At 59.7% G+C, this 14,945-nt stretch overlaps 1 pseudogene across 1 annotated transcript; it reads left to right on the top strand.

The window, feature by feature from the left end:
• Positions 1–2,938: 2,938 nt before the first annotated feature.
• On the top strand, positions 2,939–3,875 carry LOC311188325 (olfactory receptor 11L1-like; annotated as a pseudogene). Its single transcript has one exon. The product of its transcript is annotated as an olfactory receptor 11L1-like (transcript).
• Positions 3,876–14,945: the final 11,070 nt, after the last annotated feature.

Genomic DNA, 14,945 nt, shown 5'->3' on the forward strand with positions numbered 1-14,945 from the left:
ATGGGCTCCTGGGTACCTGCTCCCTAGATTTTCAAGAAACACCCATTTGTTTGAGTCAGTCCAGTTCAGCATCTCCGGGGCCATCCTAAGCTACGTTTTAAAAAAGTTTTCCAAAGAACTGCTTGGGTCCCAGGGGTGCTGCCCATGCCTGAGCCCCCTGGGCAGCGGGGAGTCTCAAAAGTTTGCTTTTGCTGCTTATTAACTCGGTTGGCAAATCGTGGAAGAATACCTGGGAGGAGGATTCCCCGAAGGCCAGGCCCCAGGAGACCTGGGTTGCTGAAAGGTGGAGCGTGTTCCAGTCACGTCACCCGCAGAAGATGGCCAGTCGCAGCTCACAGGAGGGAGCCAGGGCCGGTGTGCGGGGTGGAGGGCAGCAGGGCCGAGCTGGCAGCAGGGAGGACCGTGGGCACCATGTGCCGGGGAGATGGACAGGTAGGCCCAGGGCTCAGAAGGCCACCAGGAGAGGTGTGTTTGGAGCCAGAGGCCATGCCTGTGGGTGAGGGACTGCGAGCCTGAGGCTGCAGGCCCTGCGGATACTCTGTCCAGGTGGGATCGCCGGCCCTGTGGTGCCTGGAGAGCAGCAGGGAGGCCCTAGCCCAGAGGCGCCTGGTGGCCCTGGATGGCGGGAGGTCTGTGGTACTGGGGCCTGTTTATTTCCATAAAGGCTCCAGGGAAGCTGTGAAGTGAGATGTGGGGCTGGCGCCTGGGAGGTTCTGTCTCGGGGCGGGTCTTGTTGGCTGAGCTCATTGTAAATCAGGTGATCCAGTCCCTGGAATAGCCAGGACTTGATGTCAGCCCCAAGCAGGTCTGCACCCCCACCCCCATCACCCCACCACCTGCTCGCACCCCCACCCCTGCCACCCCCCACCCCCGCCAACCCCCCACCCTGTCACCCCGGCACCCCATCCTGCCCCAAAGGGCTAGGCCCAGCAGGTCCTTTTTCCCTTGTGTCTTTGACTGCGTTTGAGGGGGACTTTAGGTGACTCAGAAATGGGGCCAAATGCCCTGTGACCCAACCACTTTGCCCATGCTGACCCCGTCAACCAGGTCCTGGTGGTCTCGGCATTTAAATTCTGCCTTTGTCCGGTCACTGCTCATGTCATGGAAGTGGGAGCAATGGCAGGAAAGGACCATGTTCCAAAGTGAATTGCATCACTCGCTGCCCTGTGGGGTCACGCTTCCCCTCAGCCTGGGCTCCTGGACTGGCCTGGGGTCAGCCTGCCCTGGGGCAGGGCCCAGGAACAGTAGTGAGCAGAGAAGGCCAGAGACTGTGGTCTGTGCTGTGCGCAGGAGCTGAGATGGGGTCAGAACAGAGACCCAGAGGTCTGGTGCCTCTGAGGAGGGTGGGGAGCGGCTGGGAGGGAGCAGGGCAGGCAGGCCCTAGGCACAGAGAGCAGACACCACACAGCAGGGCCAGCTCCTGGGCGCAGCCAGCAGGTGGAGCCAGGGGCCTTTTTCACTGCAGAGCTCCAGAGACCATGGCTCCTTAGCCCTGAACTGGCCGCTCCCTGCAGCCTCACGCCCAAGCCCCTCGCCAAAGCATTTGCTTTGTGCTCTGGTTTCCAGCCTAGCAGAGGCCTCTGCTGTGGCAGCTGCTCTGTCCACTTTCCCAGGAGGAAGGACGGGTGTGCCTGGGGCGCAGGGAGACTGGAGCAGTCTGGTGGGAGGGGCGGCGCTCCTTGGGGGGATGCGGCATTTCCAGGGGGTGTCGGTTAATTTGGGCAAGAGACCAAATAAAGCCACAGCCGGCTCAGGTGCAGCCTCTGCGGGAGAGGGGGGGAGGAGGGGTGATGCACCACCCATCGGGCTCCCTGGGAGACAGAGGGGGGCGGTGAAGGAGGGCCTCCTGGTACTTCAACTTCATCACTTTTCTACACAAAAAGTCTTGGAAGGTTTTGGAGAAGCGCCTGAAATAGTCTCTAGGGGGAGGGAGGGAGGTGGAAGGGCCTGCGGCTGGAGTCCTGGGCCTGGGCATTACAGAGGTGACATCACGCTCAGTCCTTGATGAGGGAAGCCCCTGATGGCAGGCGGATGCTGGCTTCATCCAGAACTAGGCTAGACCTTGAAAAAAAGGAGGGGTGACTTGTTGACTGGACACAAAGTCCGATCACTAAGCTGGTGTCCACCTGGGTGAGAAGGTACCAGTGGAGATGCAGGCTGGCTCAGCCCTGGCCACACAGACACACACAGACACACTCAGATGCTCAAGTGCCCGGAGGAGGTGTCCATAAACACTGAGGGCAGAACACAGTCTCCCGGGGCTGGGAGACGGGCCAGGTGTGACCTGTTTCCAGATGAGGGTCACCTGTGGGAGGAAAGGGCCCAGGCCCTTTCCAGGAAAACATAGCTATTAATTTTTTAAAGGTTTATTTATTTATGCATAAAGAACTGGGGTACAGGCCAAAGGTTGGGGGGGGGGAGAGGATTTACCAGAGACCAGAGACAGAGTGGGGAGTAGAACAGGCAGATCTACTGAAACACGCTGCTGAGGGGAGCAGCGGGGAGACAGAAGAGGTCTGTCTCGCCTTGTGGGTCACTCCCTGGCTGGGGATTGAACTCATGCCTTAGTGGCTGGCGACAGCTTCACAGTGCTGAGACTTAACCCTCGCGCCACCAGGGAGGCCCGGCTATTAATTGTATTTCCTGTGTTTGGCTCAGTGAGCCCCTTCTTACCTGTGGTGTTGAACCTGAAACTTCTAGATCTCAGAGAGCCTGGTGAGTGGAGCTTGCTGAGGCCCTCCCCCAACTCTTGGGCCCCTTTCGCCTAATGGGTTGAAACTACAGTGGTCTAAAAGCCAGGGGGAGCCGCGCACGTTCTTCCAGAAAGCTGTAGGGGAGACGGGAGTGCTCGAAGACAGTCTCTCATGTTCCAGATAGCACCGAGGATTTTCATGCCTTGTCCGCAGTGCTTTCCAAGGTCTCTTCCCCTCCGCAGGCGATGGAGCCCCCAAATGTGTCTGCTGTCACTGAGTTTCAGCTGCTGGGGTTCCAGAACCTTCTCGAGTGGCAGTCCCTGCTGTTTGCCATCTTTCTGTTCATCTACGTGCTCACGGTGGTGGGGAACGTCGTCATCATTGCCGTGGCGAGCCATGACCGGCGGCTGCACACGCCCATGTACACGTTCCTCAAGCACCTGTCCTTCCTGGAGGTCTGGGACACCTCCACCGTCGTGCCGCCGCTGCTCGCCAGCCTGCTGTCCCCGGGCCGTGCCATCTCCTTCCCCGCCTGCATGGCCCAGCTCTACTTCTTTGTGTTTTTCGGGGCCACCGAGTGCTTCCTCCTGGCCACGATGGCCTATGACCGCTACCTGGCCGTCTGCAGCCCCCTGCACTACCCCCTCCTGATGCGCCCCGAGACCTGCGCCAAGCTGGTGGCCGTCTCCTGGGTGACCAGGGTGGGCACGGGGTCCTGCCCTGCCTGATGATCTTCAGGCTGGACTTCTGTGGCTCCAACCGGATCAACCACTTCTTCTGCGACCTGCCCCTCCATGCGGCTCTCCTGCTCCCGCGTCTACCTCACCGAGATGGTCGTCTTCGCCCTGTCCATCGCCGGCTGCGCGTGTGCCTCCTCCCCACCCTCGTGTCCCACGTCTTCATCGTGGCCGCCATCGTAAGGATCCCCTCCGCCTCCGGCCCGCGAAGACCTTCTCCACGGCGGCTCCCACCTGGCCGTGGTCACCACCTACTCCGGGACCACGATCTCCATGTACGTGCGCCCCAATGCCCATCTGTCCCCTGAAATCAACAAGATCATTTCCGTCTTCTACACCGTGGTCCCCCCACTGCCGAACCCCGGCATCTACCATCTACGGTTTGAGGAACAAAGACTTCCAAGAGGCCACGAGGAAAGTGATGACAAGGAGGGGCCGCGTCTGAGGCCTCAGAGCTCAGGGCAGCTTCTCGCTCAGGTGCGGCCAGTGGGCGGGGCCAGGCGCGGCCCAGTGCGGTGGGGCCCTCAGCGGGCACTGCCTGGGCTGCCGCAGGTGGGGGCTGCTCCCCGCCCCCCCCCCCCGCCCGCCGGCCTCTCCCTGGGCCCCTGCCGGCCCTGCTGTCCTCGCTCTGCCCTCCGGGGTCCCGCCGTGTGGCCGCGGGCTCCGCACGTCCCGTCCCCGTGCACGGCCGGCCGAGCTCGTGGGGCCGCGGACAGAAGCCGCCCGGGGGCCCGCGCGGGGTGTCCAGGCGTCGCCCCCGCCCGCGGCAGGCGGCCCAGGGGCGCTTCCAAACGCCAGGCTGGTCTGCAGAGACTCAGATCCCTGGTGCGTGTTGAATGGAATCTTAGGAAAAGCAGTCACGGCGGAAGGAGAGGGCGGGGCGGGTGAAGGGGGCAGAGGCGAGAGACGGACTGGCGGGGGGGGGAAGGGGGGGGAGGAGGGAACCGAGGGGGAGGGCGGGAGGGGCGGGGGGGCGGGGGAGGGACAGGCCGCCGTGGCCCGCGTGGCCGCCCCGTGCAGCTGCCGTCCCCGCCGACTCTGGACCCGCCGTCGACGCGCCGCTGCTGACCGGCTGCCCCTGCCCCTCCCCGGGTGCCTGTCCCCGCCGGCGTGGGGGCCGGGGCGGCCTGGGGCGTCTCTGCCTCGGTGGCGTCTGTCTCCGGCCTGCAGCGGAGGCCGGCAGTGCCCGCGGCGCCCCCGCCCCCGCCCGGCTCGGGGCTCCGCCCGCCGCCCTCCAGCTCGCCCCGGCCCCAGCGGGGGCCCCGGAGCTGCTCCCGCCTCCCCGGGCCCGCCCCCCAGGACGTCGTCGGGCCCGGGCGAGGCCTTCGGGCCGGGTGAGCGTGGACCAGGGCAGCGCGCGAGGGAGGCGGGGGACGGCGGGCGCGGACCCGCCGCCCAGAGGCCCGGGAGGCCGAGGCCGGGCCCGCCAAGGGGCAGCGCGAGGGCGCACGGGGCGGCGGACGCCCAGGACCGGCCAGGGCCCCCCGGCCGCCGCTTCCCGCCCGCCGCTCACCGCGGGCGCCGGCCAGCCACGGGGGCCGCCGTGGGCCGCTCGGCGAGAGACACCGGCGCCCGCAGCTGCGTGAGTGGTGGGGCGACACCTGCAGCAAGGGACGCCCTGAGACCCCGGGCCCCGGGGCGCCTTCCGGGGCCCCCAGAGAAGAGGCGGGGCCTGCAGCCCGCGCCCCCGCCCGTTTCTGGGCGCCGCCAGCCCTGCTTATAGCCGCTCTCAGGCTGCCCCGCCCACACAGCTGATTGGACCGTTTTTCAATCCTGAGGCTGATTGGACCGTTTAGCACCAGTCAGCTGGTAGCTCACACCTGATTGGGCCAGCCCACAAGCCGGGAAGCACAGGTTGCATAAAAAGGCGCTGAGGCGCCGGTTGGCTCTGGCCCCGCTGCCCCGATGCCGGGGCCGGGCGTGGGGCGTGGCTTGGCCAGGCTCTGCGGGGAGTAGCGGGAGGGGTGACCCGCCGCGCCCGGCGATGCCCAGCGGTGGTCAGCGGCCTGCCAGGCCAGCGCTGTGGGCCTGTCCCTGACCCCCTGCCCTGGCGCCCGCTGTACGGGGAGCAGGCGGGGCTCCCTGCGCACCGAAGAGAGACCTGCGGGCTGAGGCGGGGCTTCCCCGGGTCGGGGTGGCGCTGGGGCTCGGAAATCCTCGGGGTTCCCGGGAACAGGACGCGCCCCTGAGCTAACCTGGGGCCGGGCCAGGGCCTCTCGGGCTTGACTGAGCGCGGGGCCGGGGCGGTTGTGGGGGCTCCGGGGGCGCCATCCCGCGGCAGCCGGGACGCACGGGGCCCTGCGGGGCCGGGAGACGCGTGGGTCGCGAGGAACGCTGCGAAGGCGAAGGCGCCCGCGCGGGCTGCGGGTCGGGCGAGGGGCGCGGCGGGGGCGCCCGGGGTGCCCGAGTCCTCGGCGGAGGGGCGTCCCTGCGCCCGGCGCCCCCGCCGAGCCCGCACCGAGGCCTGAGGACGCGCGGGCGCGGTGCCCGGTTCCGCCTGGCGAGCTGCCTGCGCCCGCCCTGGCGCCGCGGTCCGCGTCCTGGGCGCCCGGGGCGCAGCCCCCCGCCCCCGCTCTTTGGGGCACGGAGTTCTGTGACACCAGCCCCGTCGCCCGAGCCCGTCCCCCGCGAGGTCCAGCTCCGCGCGGCCGGGGCGGGGGGCGCAGCCCAGGTGGCCAGGGGCGCTGCTTCCCCCTGGGCGCGCCGACCCCGGAGCCGCCGGGAACGCCCTTCCGCCGGCGGGGGCCGCGGGGCGAGCCGGGCCTGACCCCCGGGCGGGCGGACGCGCCCTGGGCGCTGCCCTGTCCTCTGCAGCAGCCCCGGGATGTCCTCGGAGGCTCGGACGCGCGCCCGCCCGCCCCTCGGGCTTCTCTGCGGCCCTGGAGGAGGGTCCTCGCCGGCCGGGCCGGACAGGTGGCAGACGGACCGAGGGGCCGGAGGAGCTGAACCTGCGGGGCGGGGGTCCCTCGGGGAGCACCCGCGGTTTTTGAAAAAAGACATTTATTTATTTATTCATGCGCACAAGAGCCGGGGTGCAGCCAGCGGCAGGGGTGGGGGTGGCGGTGGGGAGACTCCCCAGGACAGCAAGGGGCGGAGCGGGCGGATGGGCTGAGGCGCCGCTGCGGGGCGGCGTGGCCAGAGCATCGGCTGCCCCTGGGGTCTGCGCCTGGCTGACCCACTCGGCGCCCGCCTGAGCCTCGGCCCGCGCGCCCTCGGCGTTTCCCGCCTCGGAGCTGGACTTGGGGACTCTGGGGCGCGTCCCTTAACGCCCGCCTTGGCGCTGCTTCTCCTGATTTTCCCTGCAGCCCCCCACCCCTTGCGTGGAGGGGACCCCGCTGCGCCCACCCCGCCAGCGTCCAGTCCTCCGGGCGCGTGACCCGCGAGGGGGGTGGTGCGCGGGGAGCTCCAGAGCCCCTCGGAGCGGGGGCCTGGGCCTGGGAACTGAAGCGGTGGGCGGAGGACACGCGTCTCAGGGGCGTCCCGTTCATCCCTCACGTTGGGTCCTCACCGGACACACCCCCTTCTGCTAGCTGGTTCCCCTCACCGCCCCCTCCCCATCAGCTCCTGGTGGGACCTTCCCCACAGGGGACAGACAGAGGCTGCCAGGGAGCTGAGGGGCCCCTTTGGTGTCTGCAGCGCGCGCCAGCCGCCTCCGCGGCTCCTCACCCAGGCGCCCTGGCAGGGTGAGCAACGAGTGCGCACCCCGGCCCGCCCCATCACCCCCTCCCCAGCGCGCCCTGCTCTGGGGCTCCCCTGCGGGGCGCGGCCATAGTTTAGCAGTTGAGCGTGGCCCCACGATGGGTCTCAGTCCCCCAGCCCCCCCCCCTCCGTCACGGGTGCCCCCAGGCGCCCCGAGGAGCCCAGGAAGACCCCGGGCGCGCCGCTGGCGCTGAGGAGGCGCCCAGTTCGCCTAATGAGCCCTGGGCCTCACAGGGGCGGTTTGGAAAGTGGGGGCTCCGCGCTCCACTGTCCCCAGCGCGCCTCCCCTGCGCTCCCTCCGCGCGGCCGGGGTAGCTGTGCCCCAGGATGGGAGGAGACCCCGGGGACCCCAGGGGCGCCCACAGACACCGGGAGGGCTCCGGACGCGCCTGAAAGACCGACCTGCGCCGTCCCCGGCTCGAGCTGCTGTCCCGGGTCCCATGGGGACTCCAGCAGGGCGCGGAGTCCCCAGCCCGGACCCGGGCCCGGTGGGCGGAAGCGCCCCCCCAGCCCCCGGCCCCCACCCGCGCAGGGGACGGGCAAGGCCGCCTTAGCAGGCGAGGGGAGCGGGGCGGGGAGCCCTGCGGTCAGCGCCGAGCTCCCCGGCCGCGGTCACCCCGTCCCCCCAAGACCGTAGTCACCTCCCCGCCCCGGGGAATCCCTCGCGTCCACCGCGCCCCTCACTGACGGGACAGGGGTCGCTGCCCCCCCAACCCAGGGCGGGCCCTGACCAGGGGAGGCGGCGTCTACGCGGACCGGTCTCCCGCGGGGTACCCGGCCTGGCGGGGGCGGCGGCCTGAGGCTCCTCCCCTGCCTCGAGTGTGGCCCCGGGCTCCTGCGCCACACGGACTCCAGATGGCGGGGGTGTCGGCTCCCTGCTGCGCATCCTCCCTCCTCTGGGCTCCTGCCCGGCTGTCGGCTCCCCGAGAGGGCGGGATGGGGGCCCAGGGGGGCCCTGGAGGGGTCGAGAGCGCGGGCAGGCCCAGCGTCCAGGGATGGCCGGTCCGCGCCGGCCGGGGCGCCACACCTGCTGGATGCACGGCTGGGCGGCTCTGGGGCCTGAGCCCCTGGGCGGACGAGCAAGGTCCGGGAAGTGGGGCGCGCACAGAGCGGCGCGGGGTGCGGGCCTTTCCTAAACCGCGGTGCAGCAGGGTCAGCCCAGGACGCTGCCCGCGGCGGAGCTGCCCCTGCCGCGGGCCAGGAAGGGCCGGGAGCCCTGGAAGCGGCTCAGCTCCGGCTGGGGGCGGCCCTCGAGGGGCGGGGCCGGGAACCCCCCTTTCCGGCAGCGGTGGGGCCGGCGGGGCGGAGCTGGTGGGTGGGTGTCGGGCGCTGCCAGGGCAGCAGAGCCGTGGTGGGGGGAGGGGGTGGCCTGGCGCTCCAGCTCGATTTCAGCTTTGGTCTCCACAGTGACCCGCGCCCCTGCACGCGCGAGTAAATAGGAGGCGAGTTCTGCTTCCCGCGGTCCAGCTTCTTGTGGTCAATAATTATCTTCCTTCCTTTTTAGCTTTTGATACTTTCTAGTGAATTTAAGTTCGTAATGTATTTCTTGACCTTCTATATCAACAGTTGGAATGTATGACTTCTGGCACATTGAGAATTTATAAAAATGTTATTTAATACCCACAACTGTGCTAGCAGCAAGTTAACATGATAAAAAGAAATAGTGAGATAAATCATTTAGTAACGCCAAGTAAGAAAAAAAAAATCAGAAATCAATGGTTTTAATTGTGATTAAATGTTTGAATTCATACAACTCAAAGCAGTTAATGTTTTATTAACTTATATATCTAATTACGTTGTACAAGGTTGGCAAAAATGTTGGCAGTGAAGAGTATGTGTTTAGAATGGTCTGATCCAGTTTCTTGTTCAATGCACACACTGGATTCTCATTATATTCCATAACGATTATTGACCAGTGTAACAGCATCATGAATTAATGTTAAGAGTCACTTATCAGCACTAAAAATAAAAAGGCCAATCACTTAAAAGAGCAGTAGGCCATTGTCAGCCCAGAAGCTCAAAGGTCAGGATTCTGCCACCTCTTCTACTGCCCCTGGCTGGTCTCCAGATTTGCCTGGTTCCACCTGGAACTCCCCCGGGCTGGATGCAAGGTTAGCCTGACTCAGCCCCTCCCAGGTGAGTGTTTGAGAGTGACTGAATGTCTGATATCCAATTGGAACTGCATTTCATCATGAAATATTTGGTGTGAAATTTTCAAGTATGGAACATCACAGATGGGAAAGTAAAGGATGATGCAGTCAGCGGAGAGGAGCTGAGGCCAGACAGCAGCCACACCCACGGGGCACTTCACTTCCCAAATGAGATCTTCTTCAAATCCTTTGCATGTCTATGAACACACCAAATGATAGTGTTACTTTTTGCACGTAAATCCGACGGCTTTTTTCACTTCAACGAGTTCATAAAAATGCAGACACTCTGTGTGAGATTCCTGTTGATGACCTGCCCAGCCAGGGCATTGTCCTGCCATTCCCACCCGCCCACTCTAGGTGATGAAATAAATGGGGACAACACTCCTGTGAAGTGTGGTGTGAGTCATGGATGGCATCCCTAACACATTTCCAGGAATATTAGATACGAGGTAGACTACTAGCTACCGTTTTGTTTTGAGCAGATTGTTTCTCAAAAATTCCCACCCAATGATTTTTGTAATATTTTAGTAATTATACTGCACAGGAACTTAACTTTCTTATTTCTGCTGTCCACCAAGCGCTGAGTGTGTTTATGGTAAATGTGGTGACACCCATACCAGAGCTTCCAGAGGGTCTCCACCACATCACGTGTGTGGGTCCTTCTCTACAGTGGATCGCAACTGCTCAGATTCTAACTTGGACCCTAAGACCTTGTTTATGCTGTGAAGGCCTCACTCACTAAGTACAGGGGCCTCTGTCCTACCATGACCCCTGATCCCACATGTGACCGTGAGGGTCAGTGACATTAGAGGGGAAGCCGCCTTAGAGACTGGAGATGCTGCCCCAGGGACAACTAAGATGACAACAGATGAAACTGCTGCTGACAACTGCTGACAACTGAGATGAAACCCAGCCATCTTCTCTCTTGGCCGGGAGCTACAGAAATGGAGAACAGCAAAGAGTGGCTGAAAGTTCAGTTACTCCAGTATACACGGAATATCACATGGCGCCTAAGAGGTAAAAAGAGCAACAACTAAAACTAAGGGTATATGAAGTTATCTTAATATGATGATGGTAAAGGGAAATGTATAATTATTGTGACAAAAATCCACAGCATTTGCTTTTATATATTCTCTTTAAAAATCTTTAAAAATGATTTCTTTCCTTATTAAACTACCATTTTACTTGCTCTCAAGTAAAATGAGCGGGAATGAACATTTACAAAGGAAATTAAACCCTCTTGATAGAGCATGGTCAGTGGTCAGATTGTATAAGTGGGGAATTAACCTGCAATCATATGTGCTTTCCTCCCTTCTGGTCCTCTTTTATGGCCACTTTCTTCTTCGGGTAGTTTGCTGGAGTCGTCCGTTTATCTTCCGTGTCCCAGTTCTCACTGGGACCTGCCGCTTTTCCTCCCTTGCCGGGGACCAGCCTCCAGCAAAACGTCTTGTCAGGGGTTCCTGAAAGGATGAGACGGCCTAGGCGAAAACGAAAGAACTGAAAACTTAAGGGCTGAGGGGAAGGGAATGAGGTAGAATGAGGAGACACTGACACTTGGTGAGGTGCTAGTATCTTCTGCCGAGAGACTCAGCAGGTCTTTATTTATTCATTATTAGTAATAATAATAAGAAAATACATTATCAAGTGTAAAGCATAAACAATTAGTGTATTATGTTTCCCATAGACTACTGGCCCCTACAGGTCTCAGCTAGACAGCAGCTCTCAAGGTTAACAGATAATAAACCAAACCTAACATTAAAGCTACTTATTTTTTCATTTAGACAATTATTAAAAACAGTGAATAACCGCCAGTGCATCCCTATCAGCTAAAGCCTAAGCATCAAAGGACTCTTCTATTCACATGACCTTCAGCCGGAGACCAGCTGCAGTTCAGCTATCAGAACTTTTTCTACCTAGAAATTCCTTAACTCAAATAGCTTCATATTAAAAACTTTCCCAAGAAACTTCAAGAGAAAACAAAATAGAAGGACCTATTATAATTATTGTATTGTAATGCTTGTCAGGCATGTTCAATAACTTGTCTCCCATTGTCAAGTGGGCCAAACTGCCCAACAACTAATTTCTAAACAGACAATTTTCCATGCTATTTACTTACAGTATGCTGATACATATAATTTATTGCCTAATATACTTTCTGATAAATTTTTCTCTATGTCCATGAACAAAAAGCAAAGGGATGTCAGATCTTCAGCCCCACGGTGTGAGGCCCTTTCTCTTAGCTGCTTGTCAGTATCCTATCTGGCTGGAGCAACAAGGCCTCCTGCAGCACTCCCTATTAACTTTTTTGAATGGGAGATCTTACTCACAGCATCTTCTCGCCGCCATGTTGCTCCGCCCCTCCTGTTAGAATTTTTTAATGTCTTCCGTGACCTTGCTCTTCCCTCCTCTTGGCTCCCTGAATCTCTCTGATACCCCAGCATTTGGGAACTGAGGGGGGATATTCTGGATATGTAGCCTGGCCTCCACTTAACAATCTCCCCCAACTCTCTGCCATCCGCAGCATCAAGACAAGACCTGTAGGACCTTTAATGGAAAGGAACTTTAATACAGTTAGTGTGCAACAAAGACAAAGGAAAGAATAAAGTTTCCAAATCAAGCACCAAAGTCACCATCCCCTTGTGGGTAAATGTTCAGCCAAACAGGGTTGGCCCAAGCAGGGCCTGAAAGCCTGTTACTGTCTAAAGCACCTCCTGGCGGGGACCCATAGAAAAGGGGGGACAGGGCTGACAAGTCTGGAAGGAAAAGAGCAAAATCAAGGTAGAAGCTGCCATTGTCACCTCCCATGGATTTCTCACCCACACCTGTGTAACCCAGTCCAAGGCCAAGAAGCAAGCGCAGCTTCTTCACGTGTCTCTGCCCCATGTGCCTCCCCCAGGTCTCCTTCTGGCTCCATCCTGCTTCCTTCCTCCTCAGCCTCCTCTCCAGATGCTTCTTTCTGTTCAGCTTCACCCTCCTTAGATGGGGCAGGAACCTGGACCCTCCCCTGGGTACCCCCCCATTACAGTCCTCTCCGTCACCAGCATGTACATGTGTGTGGTTGACACAAGCCCTGCAAGGACGGGCAAGGCCCTGGATGTGCACAGTTCCCTGGGCAGTTACAGGCCAGCACTGCTGCATCTCCCTAGGGGAGAGAGACGCTCCAGCTCCCCAGTGAGAGCCCGTGTCACCCACACAGACCTTCCCCCTCAGTGTCCCCTGTGCCGCCCCTTCCCTGCCCGGTCCTCTCTGGCTCTCCCTGCACCCCTTTCCGCCTCTGTCCCCTAAAGTCCCCATTTCCATCCTCTGCTTTTCCAGGAGTCTCCCCATCCTCCTAGCCAGTGCCCTGGGGGCTCTCCTAGGCCCCTCCCCTCATCCAAGGATGGAGAATGTAAGGTGATTCCCAGGAGGAGGGGCTTTCATCCTTGGAAGCAGAGGAAGAAACAAATTCAGGGACCCAGGAATCTAAGTTTCCATCCCAAGAGACTGAGGCGACCTATATATTTGGGGATTTGCCCAGAACCTAGGAACCAGTTGTCATGTCCTGGAGACCACTGGAGACTAAAAAGGACACTTAATCTGACACAGCACTTGGACACCCCCTTGTGTGCAGATCCCTGTCCTGCCGCTGGGGGCCCAGGGAGCCTGGGGAGGGCCTGGCTGAGCAGGAGAAAGGGCGGCTCTGGGCTCCTGTGCTCAGCCCTGTGGCCACACGGGGGCGCTGCCGCGCTGCTCCGGATTCTGGTGGAGCCTCCAGGACGGGGCGGGGGCTGAGGTGGCCAGAGTTGGGGGTCCTGGAGGGCGGCGTCCTGGGGGTGAGATGCTCTGTGAGGAGTCAGAGCAGCAGGGCTCAGAGGAAAGGAGACTCCGGAGCCTGCCCTGTGTGTGAGGTTTCCGTCTTTTCTCCCAGAACCCCTCTCTCCAGGCCCCGGATGATGATGCCTGGGAAAACTGGAAAAGAGAAAATTTTTCACTTCTACAACCTATTCAATATTGAGGGCATTACAAAAAAATAACATTTAGGGCCTCCCTGGCGGTTCAAGGGGTTAAGACGCAGCACTATGCAGCTATCCGCAGCCACTGCGGCATAAGTTTGATTCCCCAGCCAGGAAGCTGCCCACATGGCGCAGCAGACCTCTCCTGACTCGCTCCCTTCTCCCCTCAGCAGTGTATTTCAGTCGGTCTGCCTGTTCTGCTCCCCACTCTGTCTCTGGTTAATCCTCTCACCTCCACATTTCTGGCCTGCACCCCAGTTCTTGTATGCATAAATAAATCTTCATAAAAAAATAAATTGATCTTTAAAAAAAAACATTTAAAGAATACTGTTAGATTTATAGAAAAGTTGCAAAGGTAGTACAGGTATTGTTTATCCCACACCATTTCCATTTTGTTAACATCCTACATGAATACTTTTATTTTTTTACAACTAATGCAGCAATGTTGACATAATTACTAAATGCCATACTTTCATTAGTTTTTGCTAATGTCCATTTTATTCTCCATAATCTCATCCAGTTTGCCTGGATGACAGTTTCTCAGACTTTCCTTGTTTTTAAAACATTGGCACTGGTGAAGAGTGATGTTTGGGAGAGGTGTTGGGATCACAAGTCTTGGGTCACCTCTAAGAAAAGCTTCACCAGAGTCCTCCTTTCAGTGGCTTGTGGGCACACACACACACACACACACACAAAAGGAAAGAAGAAGCAGCTGCTTGCGCAGATGCCGGCAGGTAGGAGGAACTGCCCCTGGAGTGGGCCGGTGTGTGAGGAGAAGCCTGCAGGCCCCAGGCGGAGCCTTGGGAGCAGAGCTGTGACTTCCCAGGGCAGAAAGGGCCCTGAGGTACTGTTCTAGTTGGGAGGGCTCATTCCTTTGTGGGATTGTCATCTGTCATTAAATTAATTACTTCTATGGTGTGACTAGGCTGATTTGTCAGGAGCAGCGAGTCTCTGCAAAGGCTCCATCCCTGTATCCCACCTCTACTCTGCGCCTCCTTATACTTCCTGCAGCATCTGATACTTGCTATATCAGTTGGCCCAAAACAATTTTTATTTCTATAGTTGGTTTAATAACTGTGCTAATCACTTCTACCTCCACCTCTAGTTTTTTTTTTTTAAGATTTATTTTATTTATTTATGCAAGCACTGGGTACAGTCAGAAGTGCGGGAGGGTGAGAGAATTCACCAGAGCCAGAGCAGAGAGCAGACAGGCAGAAGGACCGAAGTACACTGCTGAGGGGGAGCAGCGGGCGGCAGGAGAGGTCTGTGTGCCATGTGGGACCCTCCTCCAGTGGCCGGGGAGTAGCCAGGGATCGAACCAGCGCTACAGAGGCTGCGGGCAGCTTCATAACCCAGCGCTCAACTGCTGCGCCACTGGGGAGGCCCTCCACCTCTAGTTTCTGGTCATGTGACCCCTGCACCCTAAATTTTCTACTCCTAGCCTCCATCAAGGAGCACTGCTCAGGACTATTGTTCTTCAACTTAGGGTTTTGTTTTTTTTTTTTTTGACTGGGACTCTGGGTTTAGGGAAGCAGACCCCAGGGGTGCAGGGCCATTGTCCATTCAACACGTCAGTGCTCATCATGTCCACCTGACTCATCACTGATGGTGTTAACCTTCAATGCCAGATTAAGGCAGTGTTACCCAGATACCACCTTACACCTGTGAGAATGA

This window comes from Talpa europaea, assembly GCF_964194135.1.
Source record: "Talpa europaea genome assembly, chromosome: 2".
NCBI lineage: Eukaryota > Metazoa > Chordata > Mammalia > Eulipotyphla > Talpidae > Talpa > Talpa europaea.